Below are 21,920 nucleotides of genomic sequence, written 5' to 3' on the forward strand. Positions count from 1 at the left end.
ACATAGGAATGGAGATGGTAATATAGGAATCTCTTTTTTTTTCCTGATCATATAGATCTTCTATGTAAAGTATTATCTGAAGATGAAGACAGCTGCTAGTTTTGTTTTTTAATTATCTTTTTAGTTAATTCTGACATTCTTATAGAAGTTATGACCAAATGAGGAATAAGTTCTAATTATTTCCAATTCCATAAATTCTCCTTTAGGTTACATAATTCTAATCAGCATCATGTATTATTTTACCCTCTGCTATTGACATTTACTGCATATTCCATGTATTAAAACAGATGTCCTAGTGTACAGTTTTAATAGAAATATTAATAAATGACCGTTTGCTTAGCTGTTCCCCTACTGTTTAACATTTGGATCACTTCTCACTATTACAAATAATACTGGTATGAAGGTCTTTGCAAAATAATTACTTGGTTCTTTCCTCTCTGAGCTCTTTTCCCAGTGTAATTTTGTATCTTTTGTTACTTTTTATCAGCATGCTTTCCAAAAGGATTGGCTTATGTTAAAGTGCTACCAGCAAGACCTATTTCCTGAAAGCCCTACCAACCATGGGTTTCATCATTTTTAATTGCTTGCTAATTTATTTAAATGGGCATCCCCTGCAACCTTTAAACTGAGTTGCATTTCTTTTGTTGCTAGTGAGACTATCTTGTTAGTTTTTTAATGCCCCAATGCTAAACACCATAAATGTAATATATGTTATCTAACTGTAACAAATTACCCCCCAAAATTAGCAGTTTAAAAAAATAAAAACAATTTCTCATAGTTTCATAAATTAGGGATATCTTAGCTGTGTGATTTTGGCTCAGGGACTCATGTGGTTACAGTCAAGACACTGGCTGGGGCTACAGTCATCTGAAGGTTTGATTGGGCTGGACAGAAAAGGTTTTAAGATAGCTCACTTAAATGGCTTCTTATAAAAGATCCCCGTTCCTTGTTGTCAATTGGCAAAACCTTTCAGTTCATCTACATAGGGCTGTTTGAGTATTCTTCTGATATTGCAACTGGCTTTTCCCAGAGCAAGTGATTCAAGAAAGAAAGCGAGCAAGGAAGAAGTCAATGTTTTTTATGACACAGTCTCTGAAGTCACACATAGTCATTTCCACTACATTCTGTTCATAAAAAGAGAGTGACTAAATTCAGCTCACACTCAAGGGGAGTGGAAGAAAGCTTCACCACTTGAAGGGAGGAGTAGCAAAGAATTGGCCAATGCTTTTTTAAAAAACTTTTTTTTAAAATTTTTGTTTCAAAATAATATCTAACTTACAGGATAGTTGCAAGAATAATACAAACCCCAAACAGAGACCTCCAACACACCTCCACCCTCCCAGGTCCTCAGATCCACCAATTTTAACATTTGGCCACATTTGCTGTTTCATTCTATCTATTCATCTATCTCTCCATCCAATTTCCCATCTATCTTTCTTTCTATGTCTATTTATCTATTTTCTGTACATTTGAGGGCAGGTTGAACACATTATGTTCCTTGAACACATAATACTTTCATGTACATTTCCTAAGAAAAAATAATATTCACTTATGTAACCACTTTAAGGGCAGCTATTAAGTTTAAGAAATTCAACATTGATTGAAAAGTTAGTCTATATTCCAATTTTTCATATGCTCCAGTAGTGTCCTTTTGAGACTTTTCTCCTCCATTATTAGATCCTGGGTGGATATATTTTAAAGCCATCACATAGTATTAAAGTGCAAAAACTTCAGTGTGAGAAACCAGTCCCTCTTGATTTTTCTTTGTTCCTGGTTTGGTGGCTGTTTTGTGGGCTGGCTCATGAAATATGAAGAATATTTCACTTCCCTAAAAGAATATCCACTTCCCTAAAACAGTCTCACCTGGGCTTTACTCCTTGGTCTAATGTTTAATGATGCCTGGGTTCATATTATTAAGAAAAATAAACATGCACACACAAAACAAAAATAAATGAAAAATTGTTTGGCATATCCCTTTACAAAATTCATAATTGCCTGAAATTAACATTTCCTACCATTTGGTAGGGTAAAATACAAGAGGATAAAATGCAATTGGACACATAAAGGTAGATGACTGAGGGAATACTAGAAAGTCTCACAGGAAGTCTAGGAGGTGAGAGAGCTTGGGAACTGCAGGTGAAAAAGACATCAGGAATAGAGTGATGGCGCTAAGGATAAACTTCAGAAATGTTGGTTCAGAAGTCAGGTGTGAAAAAAAAAAAGAAAAAGAAAAGAAAGAAACCAGGTGTGGTAGAATCATTATTTGGAAATAAAAATGTCAAAAGCATTTTTTTTTTTTTTAACGTGGGCAGGCACCAAGAATGGAACCCGGGTCCTCTGGCATGGCAGGCAAGCATTCTCGCCTGCTGAGCCACCGTGGCCCACCCCAAAAGCATTTTAATTATTCAGAATTATTCAAAAGCTCAAATCCCTGATGCCACATTCATAATGGAATTTTTTTTTAATTGTGTTAACATATATATAACATAAACTCTTCCATTTCAACCACTCCCAGGCATTCCATTCAGTGAAATTAATGAAATTCACAATAATGCACTATTCTCACTACCATTCATTATCAGATGATAATAGAATTTACAGATAAAAATCCTTCTAATCAGTCCATGTTAGCTTTAAGCCATGGAAAGGGACCAATCAAAAAGGACAGAACTTCTTCATGGTATTTAATACAATGTAATATATTGAGCAATTTTTTGCAAATTTTTCTCCTACTTTTTTGTCCTACCTTTTAACAATAAAAAAAGCCTTGCTTTTTTGCATGCTAGTTATGTCCATACTAATCTTGCAACATTAGAAGAGTCCTGAAAAACATTCCACCTGGCAACAATATTCTAAACATTAGAAGAGTCCTGAAAAACATTCCACCTGGCAACAATATTCTACATACCCTTTCATTATTGACTAATCTTAGCGTGCATCTGCTGATGTTGAGCTAAGCCAGGGAATTGGACAAATACCTTTTCATCCTTTTCTGGTGAGGAAAACATTATATACAATTCACTGAGCTCTACTCCCTTACCCCATCTAACCCTATTCTCTGGTGGGGTTATATGACATTATTGATATATGCTATGCCTAGAGTTTCAGCCTGCATCATCTATGAAGTCTTCTTAGTGGCCCATCTGTCCTTGTTTAAGTAGAGTTAGCTGAATTTCAAGCAGCTTAGATACTTCATTATAAATACCTGATTTATCTAATGGTCAGACTCTTTTTAAATTCTATCCTTGGGATCATACTGGTTTATAGTGGCAGTACTTCTAAAGAAGGTAGTTTGCTATTGCTCTAGTTTGCTAGCTGCCGGAATGCAATACTGGCATTAGAATCACAGTTCTAAGGCCAAGAAAATGTCCCAATTAAAACAAGTCTATAGAAATGTCTAATTTAAGGCATCTGGGGAAAGATACCTTGGTTCAAGAAGGCCAACGGCGTTCAATGTTTCTCTCTCAGCTGGAAGGGCACATGGCAAACACAGTCAGAGTTTCTCTCATCAGGAAGGGCACATGGTGAACATGGTCAGGTTTCCTCTCTCATCTGGAAGGCCACATGGCGAGCACAGCATCATCTGCTAGCTTCTTCTCCTGGCTTCCTTTTTCATGAAGCTCCCCGGGAGGCATTTTCCTTCTTCATCTCCAAAGGTCGCTGACTGGTGGACTCTTTGCTTCGTGGTGCTGCAGCATTCTCTGCTCTCTCTGAATCTCCCATTCTCCCAAATGTTTCCTCTTTATAGGACTCCAGTAAACCAATCAAGACCCACCCAAATGGGTGGAGACATGTCATCACCTAATCCAGTTTAACAACCACTCTTGACTAAATCTCATCATTCAGGGAGATGATCTGATTACAGTTTCAAATATATAGTATTGAATAGGGATTATTCTACCTTTATGAAATGGGATTTTGATTGAAACATGGCTTTTCTAGGGGACATACTTCCTTTCAAACCAGCACAGCTATTATGTATCAAAATTAGAAATATAATTATCTTTGACCAATAAATTCCACCTCTAATGGGAATTTATCCCAGAGTACTCATAGGTTTAAAATTGCCTAAGTAGAAGTCTTTTCATTGTAGCATTTTAAAATTCAAATATTGGAAATGACACAAATGTCAACTAGCAAGAGATCCATACAATGGAATACTAGCTAGACATTGAAAAAGGAATAAAGAAGTTCCATATATTGATATGGAGCAATTTCTTAAGATATGTTATATCCAGAAAAAGCAAGGTCTTATATGATATGTCTAGTACACTGCTATTTATATGAAAAAGAAAGAAAGAAAAATATGTGTATTGCTTGGGTATGCAAAAGAGAAAATTCCCTAAAGGAATTTACAGTTAACTGCTAGCACTGGTGTGGAAGGTTGAATTATGTACCCCCCAAAAGACATGTTTCTACTTTTAATCCACATTCCTATGGGTGTGAACTCGTAAATAGATCTTTCTTTAAAAATATTTTTATTGAGAAATCCTCACACATATATAGTCCATACATGGTGTATAATCAATGGCTCCCAATATCATCATATATTTGTGTGTTCATTACCATAATCATTTTTTTGAACAGTAAATAGGATCTTGTGAAGATGTTATTTTTAGATAAGGTATGGCCCCACCAAACCAGGGTGGGCCTTAATCTATACAACTGAAGTCCTTTCTAAGCAGAAGTTCAGCTGCAGTTCGTCAGAGAAGGCCACACAGGAAGAAGCTAGAAGTCAGCAGAAACCAGAAGAACAGACACAAGGAAAAAGATGGTCACGTGATGAGAGGTAGAGATGCAAGCCAAGGAAATCAAAGGGTAACAGCAAGTCAGCCCCAGAATGCTTCAGACAGCAGAGAAAGCCTGGTCTTGCTGACACCTTGATTTTGAACTTCTAGTCCCTGAAACCATGAGACAATAAATTCCCGTGTTTAAGTATGTGATATTTGTAATAGCTGTCTGGAAAACTAAGACAATTGGCATTCTCCAGGGAAAGTATTAAGTTGCCCGTCATAGGAGATGGGGAGATGACTTATCAGTATACAAACTTCTATCCCTTTGAATTTTGAACAGTGTGGATGTTCTACTTATTTATAAAATCTGAACTTAAAATAAAATAAATTCCACATCATCATAAGCCTGTATCTTGTGTACAGAGAGGAAATACTTCAGTTTTCCTATCTTAGATTGCCATACTGATTTTTCAAGGGGTTGAAAAATATGTCAGTGGCCAAAACTGGAACAATTTGAGCAAAAAATATGCCAAGAAGCATTGGATTATAACCAAAGCATAAAATAAATATCCATGAGTCCATACTGATATAAATAAATGATTGAATAAATTAATAAATGGGAACAAAGAGATAAATCTCCCATGCAGAAGAATTTCAAATGAATTATGTAGGTATTCCACTCTAAAAAAATTGTAGCGTAACTCCCCATTTCCTAAGTATAAGCTGCACATGCCTTCCTTCCAGAGAATACAGTATGGAAAGGGAGAAAAGAGTAACATTGCAATGGAGAAACATAATGAACATGCCTCAGCCAGGTAGCCAAGGTCAACATGATTAGTGATGTCATGGTGAAAGTAAGTGCCCTTATTATGATGTGGTGAAAATGGCATTTTACCGCTAGGATCTTTACCTACCAGAAACCATAACTCCAGTCTTATCACAAGGAAAAAATCAGACAAATTCCAATAGAGGGGCATCCGACAATACACCTGACCTATATGCCTCAAATCTGTCAAGGTCAGAAAAAACCAGGAAAGTCTGAGAAACTGTCACAGCCAAGAGGAGCCGAAGGAGACATGGTGACAAAAAGTAGTGTGATATACCTAGAATAGAAAAAAGACACTAGGTAAAACTAAGAAAATATGAATAATGTAAGGATTTTAGTTAATAATAAATATCAAATATTGGTTCATTAATTGTGACAAAGATACCATACTAATGTAAGCTGTTAATAATAGAGAAAACAGTGGGAAGAGGGCCGTACATGTGAACTGGATTTTTCAGTAAATCTAAAACTGTTTTAAAACACTAAAGTCTTTCAATAAAAAAGAAGAGAAAGGAAGAGGAATATGGAGTAAAGGAGATAAAATGTTAATATTTGAAGCATGAGTAAAAGGTAAAAAATTCTTTGCACAGTTCTTGCAAGTTTTGTCTAAGTTTGAAATTATTTAAAACTCGATGTCTTAAAAAATGCAGCTCTCTTTCTTGAACTAGCTCTAATATAAATGTCTGCCAGTTGTTAATCCTTCAATGTTATAAGGGATATTATCATGACTACTAAGTATAGTTAAGCCCAGTCAAAGGAAATGTAACTGGCCTGTTACCAGGCAGAAGTAGGACTCCTGGCAACCAGGAAGAGCTCAGCCCTGTCTTCTGTTTCCCAGCCAAAGAAAGATGTAAGTGTCATCTAAGAGGTTTATTTAGGCAGCTACTGCACCTTCAAAAGGTAGTCCTTAAGACTCTGTGCTCTGTTTGCTGTTGCATTTCCAAGGACCCCACTTTACTATAGCCTGTTGCTCACAGCCTCCTGCCCTAACCATAATGTCACAGAGGTGCCCTCTGGGATGGGGAAGGGATGAACATGCTGAACCAATCTCTTAGTCCAAGAGAAAAAAAAAGTTGTATAGTGTACAACATCAGCAAAGCACAGGAGCTAAAGGCAGGTTTGTTGTATAAGCTTAACTTTGGGGCTGGTAACTCGATGTGTCATTGTGCCTTAGTTAGATGTCTTGTGGAAAAGTAGAACTCAGGGTTGGCTACCAATAGAATGAAACTCCCTTTAGAGTTATGTGAAAGCTTTCAGCATAGATTTATGCTTCTTTTTCTTTTTTTTTTATTGAGATATATTCACGCACCACATAGTCCATCCAAAAAATACAATCACTCACAATATCATCACATAGTTGTGTATTCATCACCATGATCATTTTTAGAACATTTGCATCACTCCAGAAAAAGAAAAAGAAAAAAGCTCAAAAAGAAAAAGCTCAAACATTCCATACCTCTTTTTAAAATTTTTATTAATAAAACCAATTAACATACAATATGAACATTCTTTTTTATTACGTAGTTGTATATTCATCATCATGATCATTTCTAAGAACATTTGCATCAATTCAGAAAAAGAAATAAAAAGAAAACAAAAAAATTCATACATACCATACACCTTACCCCTCTCTTTCATTGATCACTAGCATTTCAATATACTAATTATTTTAAAATTTGTTCCCCCATTATTTATTTATTTATTTTTATTAATTTTTAATTTTTTTAAATACCAATAAACACCAAATAAATGCAAACTTTCTTAAATTTTGATCGTTCTGTTCTACATATATAATCGGTAATTCACAATATCATCACATAGTTGCATATTCATCATCATGATAATTTCTTGGAATATTCGTATCTATTCAGAAAAAGAAATGAAAAGAAAACAGAAAAAAAATTTATACATACCATACCCCTCACCTCTCCCTTTCATTGATCACTAGCATTTCAAACTAAATTTATTTTAACATTTGTTCCCCCTATTATTTATTTTTATTCCATATGTTCTACTCAACTGTTGACAAGGTAGATAAAAGGAGCATCAGACACAAGGTTTTCCCAATTACACAGTCACATTGTGAAAGCTATATCATTATTCAATCATCATCAAGAAACATGGCTATTGGAACACAGCTCTACATTTTCAGACAGTTTCCTCCAGCCTCTCCATTACATCTTGACTAACAAGGTGCTATCTACTTAATGCGTAAGAATAACCTCCAGGATAACCTCTTGACTCTGTTTGGAATCTCTCAGCCATTGACACCTTGTCTCATTTCACTCTTCCCCCTTTTGGTCGAGAAGGTTTTCTCAATCCCTTGATGCTGAGTCTCAGCTCATTCTAGGTTTTTTCTCAATCCCTTCATGCTGAGTCTTGGCTCATTCTAGGATTTCTGTCCCATGTTGCCAGGAAGGCCCACACCCCTGGGAGTCATGTTGCAGGTAGACAGGGGGAGGGTGGTGAGTTTGCTTGTTGTGTTGGCTGGAGAGAGAGGCCACATGTGAGCAACAGAAGAGGTTCTCTTAGGGGTGACTCTTAGGCCTAATTTTAAGTAGGCTTGACCTATCCTTTGTGGGGTTAAGTTTCATATGAACAACCCCCAAGATTGGGGGCTCAGCCTATTGCTTTGGTTGTCCACACTGCTTGTGAGAATATCAAGAATTCAACTTGGGGGAGTTGAATTTTCCCCCTTTCTCATCATTTCCCAAATGGGACTTTACAAATACTTTTTTATTCACTGTTCAAATCACTCTTGGATTTATTGGGGCATCACTCTGGACAAACGAACAAAATCTCATGCCCTACTCAAGGTTCCATGTACTTATGGTGTTCAGTTAAGCTGTCTACATAAGTTATATTAGGAAATGCACTAGTCAAAATATAAATTGTGTACCAAATGAACATTTTTTGCTTTAGCCTCACACATAAGTTAAAACTTTTAAATATTAATTACCATCTATTTTCAGCACCTGCAGCAATGACATTCCTTTGCTCTTCCTCATGCAAAAACATTTTTTAAATTTGTACATTTAGTCACTATCATTATACACTCTAGGCATTCCTAGATTATACCATCTCAGTCTTTATCGTCTATCTTGCTTTCTGATTTCTTTGTACCCCCAGTCCTCCTCCCTCTATCATTCTCACATTCAACTTCATTCAGTGTCTTAACATGATTGCATTAGAGTTAAGTAGTATTGTGCTGTCCATTGCTGAGTTTTTACATTCAGTCCTGTTGCACAATCTGTATCCCTTCAGCTCCAACTACCCAATATTTTACCCTATTTCTTTCTCCTGATGGTCTCTGTTACCAATTAAATTCTCCAAGTTTATTCACTAATGTCAGTTCATATCAGTGAGACCATACAGTATTTGTCCTTTTGTTTCTGGCTAATCTCACTCAGCATAATGTCCTTAAGGTCCATCCATGTTGTTACATACTTCATAACTTTATTCCGTCTTACAGCTGCATAATATTCCATCATATGTATATACCACAGTTTGTTTAGCCACTCTTCTGTTGATGGACATTTTGGCTGTTTCCATCTCTTTGCAATTTTGTAAATAATGCTGCTATAAACATTGGTGTGTAAATGTCTGTTTGTGTCCTTGCCCTCAGGTCCTCTGAGTAGATACCTGGCAATGGTATTACTGGGTCATATGGCAACTCTATATTTAGATTCCTGAGGAACCGCCAAACTGCCTTCCACAGTGGTTGCACCATTTGATATTCCCACCAACAGTGGATAAGTGTGCCTCTTTCTCCGCATCCTCTCCAGCACTTGTCATTTTCTGTTTTGTTGATAATGGCCATTCTGGTGGGTGTGAGATGATGTCTCATTGTGGTTTTGATTTGCATTTCTCTAATAGCCAGGGAAATTAAACATTTCTTCATGTGCCTTTCGGCCATTTGTATTTCCTCTTCTGACAAGTGTCCATTCAAGTGTTTTGCCCATTTTGTAATTGGGTTCGCTGTCTTTTTGTTGTTGAGTCGAACAATCTCTTTGTATATTCTGGATACTAGAACTTTATCAGATACATCGTTTCCAAATATTGTCTACCATTGTGTAGGCTGTCTTTTTATTTTCTTGATGAAGTTGTTTGATGCACAAAAGTGTTTAATATTGAGGAGTTCCCATTTCTTTCTTTCTTTCTTTCTTCAATGCTCTTCCTTTGGGTGTAAGGTCTAGGAAACCACCTCCTACTATAAGATTTATAAGATATTTCCCTACATTTTCTTCTAACAGTTTTATGGTCTTAGACCTGATGTTTAGATCTTTGATTCATTTTGAGTTAACTTTTGTATAGGGTGTGAGATATGGGTCCTCTTTCGTTCTTTTGCATATGGATATCCAGTTCTCTAGGCACCATTTATTGAAGAGACTGTTCTGTCCCAGGTGAGTTGGCTTGACTGCATTATCAAAGATCAATTGTCCACAGATGAGAGGGTCCATATCTGAACACTATTCGATTCCATTGGTCAGTATATCTATCTTCATGCCAGTATCATGCTGTTTTGACCACTGTAGCTTCATATTATGCCTTAAAGTCAGGTAGTATGAGACCTCCAACTTCACTTTTTATTCTCACGATATCTTTAGCTATTCGGGGCAAACTGCCCTTCCAGATAAATTTGCTTATTGGTTTTTCTATTTCTGAAAAGTAAGTTTTTGGGATTTTAATTGGTATTGCATTGAATCTGTAGATCAATTTAGGTAGAATTGACATCTTAACTATATTTAGTCTTCCAATCCATGAACACGGTATGCCCTCCCATCTATTTAGGTCTTCTGTGATTTCTTTTAACAATTTCTTGTAGTTTTCTTTGTGTAGGTTTTTTGTCTCTTTAGTTAAATTTATTCCTAAATATTTTATTCTTTTGGTTGCAATTGTAAATGGAATTCGTTTCTTGATTTCCCCTCAGAGTGTTCATTACTAGTGTATAGAAACACACAGATTTTTGAGTGTTGATCTTGTAACCTGCCACTTTGCTGTACTCATTTATTAGCTCTAGTAGTTTTGCTGTGGATTTTGGGGGGGTTTCAACATATAGTATCATATCATCTGCAAACAATGAGAGTTTTACTTCTACCTTTTCAATTTTGATGACTTGTATTTCTTTTTTCTTGTCTAATTGCTCTGGCTAGAACTTCCAACACAATGCTGAATAACAGTGGTGATCGAGGACGTCCTTGCTTGTTCCTGATCTTAGGGGGAACGTTTTCAGTTTTTCCGCATTGAAGATGATGCTAGCTGTGGGTTTTTCATATATTCCCTTTATCATTTTAAGGAAGTTCCCTTCTATTCCTATCCTTTGAAATGTTTTCAACAGGAAAGGATGTTGAATTTGTCAAATGCCTTTTCTGCATCAATCAAGATGATTATGTGGGTTTTCTGCTTTGATTTGTTGATATGGTGTATTACATTAATTCATTTTCTTATGTTGAACCATCTTTGCATACCTGGAATGAATCCTACTTGGTCATGGTGTATAATTCTTTTAATGCGTTGCTGGATTGGATTTGCTAGACTTTTGTTGAGGATTTTTGCATCTATATTCATTAGAGAGATTGGTCTATAGTTTTCTTTTTTTTTGTAATATCTTTGTCTGGCTTTGGTATGAGGGTGATGTTGGCTTCGTAGAATGAGTTAGATAGATTTCCCCCCTCTTCATTTTTTTGGAAGAGTTTGAGCAGAATTGGTACTAATTATTTCTGGAATGTTTGGTAGAATTCACATGTGAAGCCATCTGGTCATGGACTTTTCTTTTGGGGGTGCTTCTTAATGACTGATTCAATTTCTTTACTTGTGATTGGTTTGTTGAGGTCATCTATTTCTTCTTGCATCGAAGTTGGTTGTTCATGCCTTTCTAGAAAGTTGTCCATTTCATATACGTTGCCATATTTATTAGCACAAAGTTGTTCATAGTATCCTGTCATTACTTCCTTTATTTCTGTGGGGTCAGTGGTGATGTCTCCTCTTCCATTTCTTATCTTATTTATTTGCATTCTCTTTCTTCTTTTTGTCAATCTTGCTAAGGGTCCATTAATCTTATTGATTTTCTCATAGAAGCAGCTTCTGGTTTTGTTGATTTTCTCAATTATTTTCCTGTTCTCAATTTCATTTATTTCTGCTCTAATCTTTGTTATTTCTTTCCTTTTGCTTGTTTTGGGGTTAGTTTGCTGTTCTTTCTCCAGTTCTTCCAAGTGGATAGTTAATTCCTCAATTTTTGCCCTTTCTTCTTTTTTGATATAGGCATTTTAAGGCAATAAATTTTCCTCTTCGCACTGCCGTTACTATATCCCATAAGTTTTGATATGTTGTGTTTTCATTTTCATTTGCCTTGAGATATTTACTTATTTCTCTTGTAATTTCTTCCTTGACCCAATGGTTGTTTAAGAGTGTGTTTTTGAGCTTCCATGTATTTGTGAATTTTCCTGCACTCTGCCTGTTACTGATTTCCAAATTCATTCCTCATGATCTGAGAAAGTGTTTTGTATGATTTGAATATTTTTGAATTTATTGAGACTTGCTTTGTAACCCAGCATGTGGTCTATCCTTGAGAATGATCCATGAGCACTTGAGAAAAAGGTGTATCCTGCTGTTGTGGGGTGTAATGTTCTATAAATGTCTTTTAAATCTAGCTCATTTATTGTATTATTCAAATTTTGTTTCTTTATTGATCCTCAGTCTAGATGTTCTGTCTATTGATGAGAGGGGGGAATTGAAGTCTCCAACTATTATGGTAGATGTGTCCATTTCTCTTTTCAGTGTTTTCAGTGTTTGTCTCATGTGTTTTAGAGCATTCTGGCTCAGTGCATAAATATTTATGACTGTTGTGTCTTCTTGTTGTATTGCTTCTTTTATTAATGCATAGTGTCCTTCTTTGTCTCTTTTAACTGTTCTGCATTTGAAGTCTAATTTGCTGGATATTAGTATAGCTACTCCTGCTCTTTTCTGATTGTTATTTGCATGAAATATCATTTCCCAACCTTTCACTTTTAATGTATGCTTATCCTTGGATCTAAGATGTGTTTTCTGTAGACAGCATATAGATGGGTCCTGTTTTTTAATCCATTCTGCCAGTCTATGTCTTTTGATTGGGGAGTTTAATCCATTGACAGTTAGTGTTATTAGTGTATGGGTAGTACTTTCTTCTACCATTTTGCCTTTTGGATTTCATATGTCATATCCAATTTTTCTTCTTTTTACCTTTACTAAAAGTCTTCCTTTCTACACTCTTCTCCACACCTCTCCTGTCTCTTCATGTCTGCCTCTAGTGCTCCCTTTAGTATTTCTTACAGAGCCAGTCTCTTTATTTTTTATTAATTAATGGGAAAAAAGAAATTAACCCGACATTTAGAAATCATACCATTCTACATATGCAATCAGTAATTCTTAATATCATCATATAGATGCATGATCATCGTTTCTTAGTACATTTGCATCGGTTTAGAAGAACTAGCAACACAACAGAAAAAGATATAGAATGTTAATATAGAGAAAAGAAATAAAAGTAATAATAATAGTAAAAAAAAAAAAACCTATAGCTCAGATGCAGCTTCATTCAGTGTTTTAACATGATTACTTTACAATTAGGTATTATTGTGCTGTCCACTTTTGAGTTTTTGTATCTAGTCCTGTTGCACAGTCTGTGTCCCTTCAGCTCCAATTACCCATTATCTTACCCTGTTTCTAACTCCTGCTGGACTCTGTTACCAATGACATATTCCAATTTTATTCTCGAATGTCCGTTCACATCAGTGGGACCATACAGTATTTGTCCTTTAGTTTTTGGCTAGACTCACTCAGCATAATGTTCTCTAGGTCCATCCATGACCTAGATGCTTCATATTACATGCTTCATAATTTTATCCTGTCTTAAAGCTGCATAATATTCCATCGTATGTATATACCACAGTTTGTTTAGCCATTCTTCTGTTGATGGACATTTTGGCTGTTTCCATCTCTTTGCAATTGTAAATAACGCTGCTATAAACATTGGTGTGCAAATGTCCGTTTGTGTCTTTGCCCTTAAATCCTTTGAGTAGATACCCAGCAATGGTATTGCTGGGTCGTATGGCAATTCTATATTCAGCTTTTTGAGGAACCGCCAAACTGCCTTCCACAGTGGTTGCACCATTTGACATTCCCACCAACAGTGGATAAGTGTGCCTCTTTCTCCGCATCCTTTCCAGCACTTGTCATTTTCTGTTTTGTTGATAATGGTCATTCTGGTGGGTGTGAGATGATATCTCATTGTGGTTTTGATTTGCATTTCTCTAATGGCCAGGGACATTGAGCATCTCTTCATGTGCCTTTTGGCCATTTGTATTTCCTCTTCTGGTAGGTGTCTGTTCAAGTCTTTTTCCCATTTTGTAATTGCATTGGCTGTCTTTTTGTTGTTGAGTTGAACAATCTCTTTATAAATTCTGGATACTAGACCTTTATCTGATATGTCATTTCCAAATATTGTCTCCCATTGTGTAGGCTGTCTTTCTACTTTCTTGATGAAGTTCTTTGATGCACAAAAATGTTTAATTTTGAGGAGCTCCCATTTATTTATTTCCTTCTTCAGTGCTCTTGCTTTAGGTTTAAGGTCCATAAAACCACCTCCAATTGTAAGTTTCATAAGATATCTCCCTACATTTTCCTCTAACTGTTTTATGGTCGTAGACCTAATGTTTAGATCTTTGATCCATTTTGAGTTAACTTTTGTATAGGGTGTGAGATATGGGTCTTCTTTCATTCTTTTGCGTATGGATATCCAGTTCTCTAGGCACCATTTATTGAAGAGACTGTTCTGTCCCAGGTGAGTTGGCTTGACTGCCTTATCAAAAATCAAATGTCCATAGATGAGAGGGTCTATATCTGAGCACTCTATTTGATTCCATTGGTCGATATATCTATCTTTATGCCAATACCATGCTGTTTTGACCACTGTGGCTTCATAATATGCCTTAAAGTCAGGCAGCGCGAGACCTCCAGCTTCGTTTATTTTCCTCAAGTGTTTTTAGCAATTCGGGGCACCCTGCCCTTCCAGATAAATTTGCTTATTGGTTTTTCTATTTCTGAAAAGTAAGTTGTTGGGCTTTTGAATGTTATTGCATTGAATCTGTAAATCAATTTAGGTAGGATTGACATCTTAACTATATTTAGTCTTCCAATCCATGAACACGGTATGCCCTTCCATCTATTTAGGTCTTCTGTGATTTCTTTTAGCAGTGTTTTGTAGTTTTATTTATATAGGTTTTTTGTCTCTTTAGTTAAATTTATTCCTAGGTATTTTATTCTTTTAGTTGCAATTGTAAATGGGATTCGTTTCTTGATGTCCCCCTTGACTTGTTCATTACTAGCGTATAGAAATGATACAGATTTTTGAATGTTGATCTTGTAACCTGCTACTTTGCTGTACTCATTTATTAGCTCTAGTAGTTTTGTTGTGGATTCTATGGGTTTTCAACGTATAGTATCATATCGTCTGCAAACAGTGATAGTTTTACTTCTTCCTTTCCAATTCTGATGCCTTGTATTTCTTTTTCTTGTCTAATTGCTCTGGCTAGAACTTCCAACACAATGTTGAATAATAGTGATGATAGTGGACATCCTTGTCTTGTTCCTGATCTTAGGGGGAAAGTTTTCAATTTTTCCCCATTGAGGATGATATTAGCTGTGGGTTTTCATATATTCCCTCTATCATTTTAAGGAAGTTCCCTTGTATTCCTATCTTTTGAAGTGTTTTCAACAGGAAAGGATGTTGAATCTTGTCAAATGCCTTCTCTGCATCAATTGAGATGATCATGTGATTTTTCTGCTTTGTTTTGTTGATATGGTGTATTACATTAATTGATTATCTTATGTTGAACCATCCTTGCATACCTGGGATGAATCCTACTTGGTCATGATGTATAATTCTTTTAATGTGTTGTTGGATACGATTTGCTAGAATTTTATTGAGGATTTTTGCATCTGTATTCATTAGAGAGATTGGTCTGTAGTTTTCTTTTTTTGTAATATCTTTGCCTGGTTTTGGTATGAGGGTGATGTTGGCTTCATAGAATGAATTAGGTAGTTTTCCCTCCACTTCGATTTTTTTTAAGAGTTTGAGGAGAGTTGGTACTAATTCTTTCTGGAATGTTTGATAGAATTCACATGTGAAGCCGTCTGGTCCTGGACTTTTCTTTTTAGGAAGCTTTTGAATGACTAATTCAATTTCCTTACCTGTGATTGGTTTATTGAGATCATCTATGTCTTCTTGAGTCAAAGTTGGTTGTTCATGTCTTTCCAGGAACCCGTCCATTTCATCTAAATTGCTGTATTTATTAGCGTAAAGTTGTTCATAGTATCCTGCTATTACCTCCTTTATTTCTGTGATGTCAGTGGTTATGTCTCCTCTTCCATTTCTGATCTTATTTATTTACATCCTCTGTCTTCTTTTTGTCAATCTTGCTAAGGGCCCATCAATCTTATTGATTTTTCATAGAACCAACTTCTGGTCTTATTGATTTTCTCTATTGTTTTCATGTTTTCAATTTCATTTATTTCTGCTCTAATCTTTGTTATTTCTTTCTTTTTGCTTGCTTTGGGATTCGTTTGCTGTTCTTTCTCCAGTTTTTCCAAGTGGACAGTTAATTCCTGAATTTTTGCCTTTTCTTCTTTTCTGATATAGGCATTTAGGGCAATAAATTTCTCTCTTAGCACTGCCTTTGCTGCGTCCCATAAGTTTTGATATGTTGTGTTTTTGTTTTCATTCGCCTCGAGGTATTTACTAATTTCTCTTGCATTTCTTCTTTGACCCACTTGTTGTTTAGGAGTGTGTTCTTGAGCCTCCACGTATTTGTGAATTTTCTGGCACTCCGCCTATTATTGATTTCCAACTTCATTCCTTTATGATCCGAGAAAGTGTTGTGTATGATTTCAATCTTTTTAAATTTGTTAAGACTTGCTTTATGACCCAGCATATGGTCTATCTTTGAGAATGATCCATGAGCACTTGAGAAAAAGGTGTATCCTACTGTTGTGGGATGTAATGTCCTATAAATGTCTGTTAAGTCTAGCTCATTTATAGTAATATTCAGATTCTCTATTTCTTTATTGATCCTCTGTCTAGATGTTCTGTCCATTGATGAGAGTGGTGAATTGAAGTCTCCAACTATTATGGTATATGTGTCTATTTCCGTTTTCAGTGTTTGCAGTGTATTCCTCACATATTTTGGGGCATTCTGGTTCAGTGCGTAAATATTTATGATTGTTATGTCTTCTTGTTTAATTGTTCCTTTTATTAGAATATAGTGTCCTTCTTTGTCTCTTTTAACTGCTTTACATTTGAAGTCTAATTTGTTGGATATTAGTATAGCCACTCCTGCTCTTTTCTGGTTGTTATTTGCATGAAATATCTTTTCCCAACCTTTCACTTTCAACCTGTGTTTATCTTTGGGTCTAAGATGTGTTTCCTGTAGACAGCATATAGAAGGATCCTGTTTTTTAATCCATTTTGCCAATCTATGTCTTTTGATTGGGGAATTCAGTCCATTAACATTTAGTGTTATTACTGTTTGGATAATATTTTCCTCTACCATTTTGCCTTTTGTATTATATATATCATATCTGACTTTCCTTCTTTCTACACTCTTCTCCATACCTCTCTCTTCTGTCTTTTCGTATCTGACTCTAGTGCTCCCTTTAGTATTTCTTGCAGAGTTGGTCTCTTGGTCACAAATTCTCTCAGTGACTTTTTGTCTGAGACTGTTTAATTTCTCCCTCATTTTTGAAGGATAATTTTGCTGGATATAGGAGTCTTGCTTGGCAGCTTTTCTCTTTTAGTAACTTAAATATATCATCCCACTGTCTTCTAGCTTCCATGGTTTCTGCTGAGAAATCTACACATAGTCTTATTGGGTTTCCCTTGTATGTGATGGATTGCTTCTCTCTCGCTGCTTTCAAGATCCTCTCTTTCTCTTTGACCTCTGACATTCTAACTAGTAAGTGTCTTGGAGAACGCCTATTTGGGTCTAATCTCTTTGGGGTGCGCTGTACTTCTTGGATCTGTAATTTTAGGTCTTTCATAAGAGTTGGGAAATTTTCAGTGATAATTTCTTCCATTAGTTTTTCTCCTCCTTTTCCCTTCTCTTCTCCTTCTGGGACACCCACAGCACATATATTTGTGCGGTTCATATTGTCCTTGAGTTCCCTGATACCCTGTTCAAATTTTTCCGTTCTTTTCCCGATAGTTTCTGTTTCTTTTTGGAATACAGATGTTCCATCCTCCAAATCACTAATTCTATCTTCTGTCTCTTTAAATCTATCATTGTAGGTATCCATTGTTTTTTCCATCTTTTCTACTTTATCCTTCACTTCCATAAGTTCTGTGATTTGTTTTTTCAGTTTTTCTATTTCTTCTTTTTGTTCAGCCCATGTCTTCTTCATGTCCTCCCTCAATTTATCAATTTTGTTTTTGAAGAGGTTTTCCATTTCTGTTTGTATATTCAGCATTAGTTGTCTCAGCTCCTGTATCTCACTTGAACTATTGGTTTGTTCCTTTGACTGGGCCATATTTTCAATTTTCTGAGCGTGATCCGTTATCTTCTGCTGGCATCTGGGCATTTAGTCAGATTTCCCTGGGTGTTGGACCCAACAGGTTGAAAGATTTTTCTGTGAAATCTCTGGGTTCTGTTTTTCTTATCCTTCCCAGTAGGTGGCGCTCGTGGAACACTTTTGTCTGCAGGTCCCACCAGTAAAAGGTGCTGTGGGTCCTTTAACTTTGGAAAACTCTCGCCGTGGGGGAGGTTCGCCAGCCGAAGTGGCTTGGAAGAGTGCCAGCCAGCTGGGGGTCCGAATGCGTTGAGGGTCGCCGGCCGCCGCAGCCTGGGAGAGCGCCTGTCCGAATTTCCTAGTCGGCCCGGGGCGCCAAGCGTGGCGGGAGGGCGCCAGCCGCCGTGACCCAGGAGAATGCACTGTTCCCAGCTGGACCGGGGAGTCACGTCTTTGGAAGGGACCCCGCCCCTGTCACCATTCTCTGCGGCCTGGGGATTTCCAATCCAGTTCTCTCAGTTGGTCCGGGTGTCCACGGGTAGTGGTGCTGCCAGCCGCCGCGGCTTGAGGTGACCGCCTGCCCAATTCTGCCAGCTGGCCCGGGAAGGAGGAGGGGAGGGACTCCGGCCGCCTGCCGCCCCGCCCGGGGAAGACCTCGCCCCTCGGCGATCTCACCGGAGTGGGTTTTCCCAGCCAGTCAGCCGTTCCAGGATGGTGTATGCTGTCTTCTTGATCTCTGCCGTGGCTCCGGGAGCTGTTCTGTATCGTTTCTACTCCCCTAGTAGCTGTTCTGGAGGATGAATGGTGAGGATGTCAAGCAGAGCCAGTCTCTTGGTTACAAATTCTCTCAGTGAATTTTTGTCTGCAAATGTTTTAATTTCACCCTCATTTTTTAAAGGACAGTTTTGCTGGATATAGAATTCTTGGTTGGCAGTTTTTCTCTTTTAGTAATTTAAATATATCATCCCATTGTCTTCTAGCTTCCATGGTTTCTGCTGAGAAATCTACACATAGTCTTATTGGGTTTCCCTTGTATGTGATGGATTTTTTTTCTCTTGCTGCTTTCAAGATCCTCTCTTTCTCTTTGACCTCTGACATTCTGATTAGTAAGTGTCTTGGAGTACGTCTATTTGGATCTATTCTCTTTGGGGTATGCTGCACTTCTTGGATCTGTAATTTTAAGGTTTTCATAAGAGTGGGGAAATTATCAGTGATAATTTCTTCCATTAGTTTTCCTCCTCTTTTCCCCCTCTCTTCTCCTTCTGGGACGCCCACAACACGTATATTCGTGTGCTTCATATTATCATTCAATTCCTTGAGTCCTGCTCATATTTTTCCATTTTTCCTCCTACATTTTCTTTTTTGTTGGATTTCAGATGTTCCATCCTCCAGTTCACTAATCCTGTCTTCTCCCTCTCAAAATCTAATGGAAATGGAAACTGTAGGTTTTTTTCATTTCTTCTACTATGCCTTTCATTCCCATAATTTCTGTGATTTGTGTTTACATACTTTCAATTTGTTCTTTTTGTTCATTTCTTGCCTCCTTTATATCCTCCCCCAATTCATTGATTTGATTTTTGAGATGTTTTCCATGTCTGTTTGTAGATTCTGAATTAATTGTTTCAACTCCTGTATCTCATTTGAATTGTTGGTTTGTTCCTTTGACTTGGCTAGATCTTCAATTTTCCTAGTGTGATTTGATATTTTTTGCTGTCATCTAGGCATTTAATTACCTTAATTAGTTTATTCTGGAGATTGGTTTCATTTCTTTTACCTAGGGTTTTCTTGCTGGATGAATTTGTTGTTTGCCTGTTCTTTGACATTCAGTTCAGCTTTTTCTGGATCACTAGCTCAGGTTTTGTTTAACAGAGGAGAATTTTTCAGTTCTCATTTTCTTGTTTCTTGCCCTGCCTATATAGTGCTTTTTCCCCCACACCCTTGGGAAGGTCTACTTAGGTACTATAGACCCCAGCAAGATTTTCCCAGACCAAACTGGGAGGAAAGAGTCACCTGGGTCAGTTTTCCCTGAGGGTAAGTCCCAGCAGGTTGAAAGATTTTCCTGTGAAGTCTCTGGGCTCTGTTTTTCTTATCCTGCCCAGTATGTGGCATTTGTCTGCCTGTAGGTCCCACCTGCATAAGATGATGTGATACCTTTAACTTTGTCAGACTCTCCCTGTTGGGGGCATGGTGGAGACAGAGGAGAAGTTGTAGGCTGGTCTTAATGGCTTCAAATTACTAAGCCCTGTGGTCTGAATTCCTTGAGGGAGGGATTCCACCTGAGTTGGGCCTCACTCTCCCCTGGGGAAGGCACAAGCTCCAGACAAGCTCTCAGACAAGCTTGGTTCTGCCTATGCCTGGGGCAGTTGCAGCCTGAGAAGTCCTGCTGCTATATCCAAAGGCAGTCAAGCCTTTGTAGAAACACAGCCACAAAAACCTCTGTTTCTTTTTTTTTTTTCTTTTTCCGTCAGCCCTGTCCCCTTGGCACCAGGGCAAAAATCAGTGGCCTCTGCTTTACCCATGTTTACCTGAGCTGGGGTCCTATTTTTAGTAGTCAGAATTTGTGAAATGATTCCACACTTGAAGCTTGGTTGTGCTCAGCCACTGGTAAAGTCCCTTTCCTTTCCCCTCTGGGAAGCAGACCATGGGGGAAGGGTGCTGGCTACCACAGCTTGGAGAACTCACAGTTCTGGGGGGGCTCACAGCCAGTGCAACTGGTTCAGACTGGAGTACGCTGTGTGTCCAGTCACTGACATGGCCCCAGGAGTTGTTCTGTACTGTTTCTGGTTGTTTAGTAGCTGTTCTGGAGGACAAACTAAATCCCACACCTTGCTAAGCCGCCATCTTGGCCATCTCTCCACATTCCATACCTCTTAACCCTCCCTCTCAATGACCACTAGTATTTCCATATACCCAATGTTTCATTTTTACCCATAATCTATCCCCTCATTATTTATATATCTTTTCCTTACTTTTTTACTCATATAAACAGTAAATACCCTGAATAAAAGGAGCATCGGACACAAGGTTCTCACAATCACACAGTCACATTGTAACAGTTATATCTTTATACAATCATTTTCAAGAATCAAGACTACTGGAACACAGTTCAACAGTTTCAGTATTTCCCTCCAGCCACTCCAATACCCCATAAACTAAAAAGGGATATCTATATAATGCATAAGAATAACCTCCAGGGTAGCCTCTCAACTCTTTTTGAAACTTCTTAGTCTCTGAAACTTTATTTTGTCTTATTTCTCTTCCCCATTTTATCAAGAAGACTTTCTCAATCCCTTAATGTCAGGTCCTGGCTCATCCCAGGAGTTCTGTCCCACATTACCAGGGAGATTTACATCCCTGGGAGTCATGTTCCACATAGGAGGGAAGGCAGCAAGTTCACCTGCTGAGTTATCTTAGAGAGAGTGGCCACATCTGAGGAATGAAAGAGGTTCTCTGGGGGTAACTCTTAGGCTTAATTTTAAGTAGGCTTAGCCCATCCTTTTCAGGAATACATTTCATAGGGGCATACCCCAAGATTGAGGGCTTGGCCTATTGGTTTGGTTGTCCTTGCTGTTTGTGAGAATGACAGAAATTTTCCAAAAGGTGAATTGAATATTTCTTCCTTTCTCCCCAGTCCCCCAGGGAGAATTTGCAAATATTTCTTTATTCACTGCCCAAATTACTCTGGTATATATCGAGGTATCACACTAACTTATATAACCCAACAAGATCTCATGCCCTATTCAAGATTCCATGTGCTTATGGTCTTCGAATAAATGACCATACAAGTTAAATTAGATAATGCACTACCTAAAATATAAATTCCC

Source organism: Tamandua tetradactyla, chromosome 24, assembly GCF_023851605.1.
Source record: "Tamandua tetradactyla isolate mTamTet1 chromosome 24, mTamTet1.pri, whole genome shotgun sequence".
Lineage (NCBI taxonomy): Eukaryota > Metazoa > Chordata > Mammalia > Pilosa > Myrmecophagidae > Tamandua > Tamandua tetradactyla.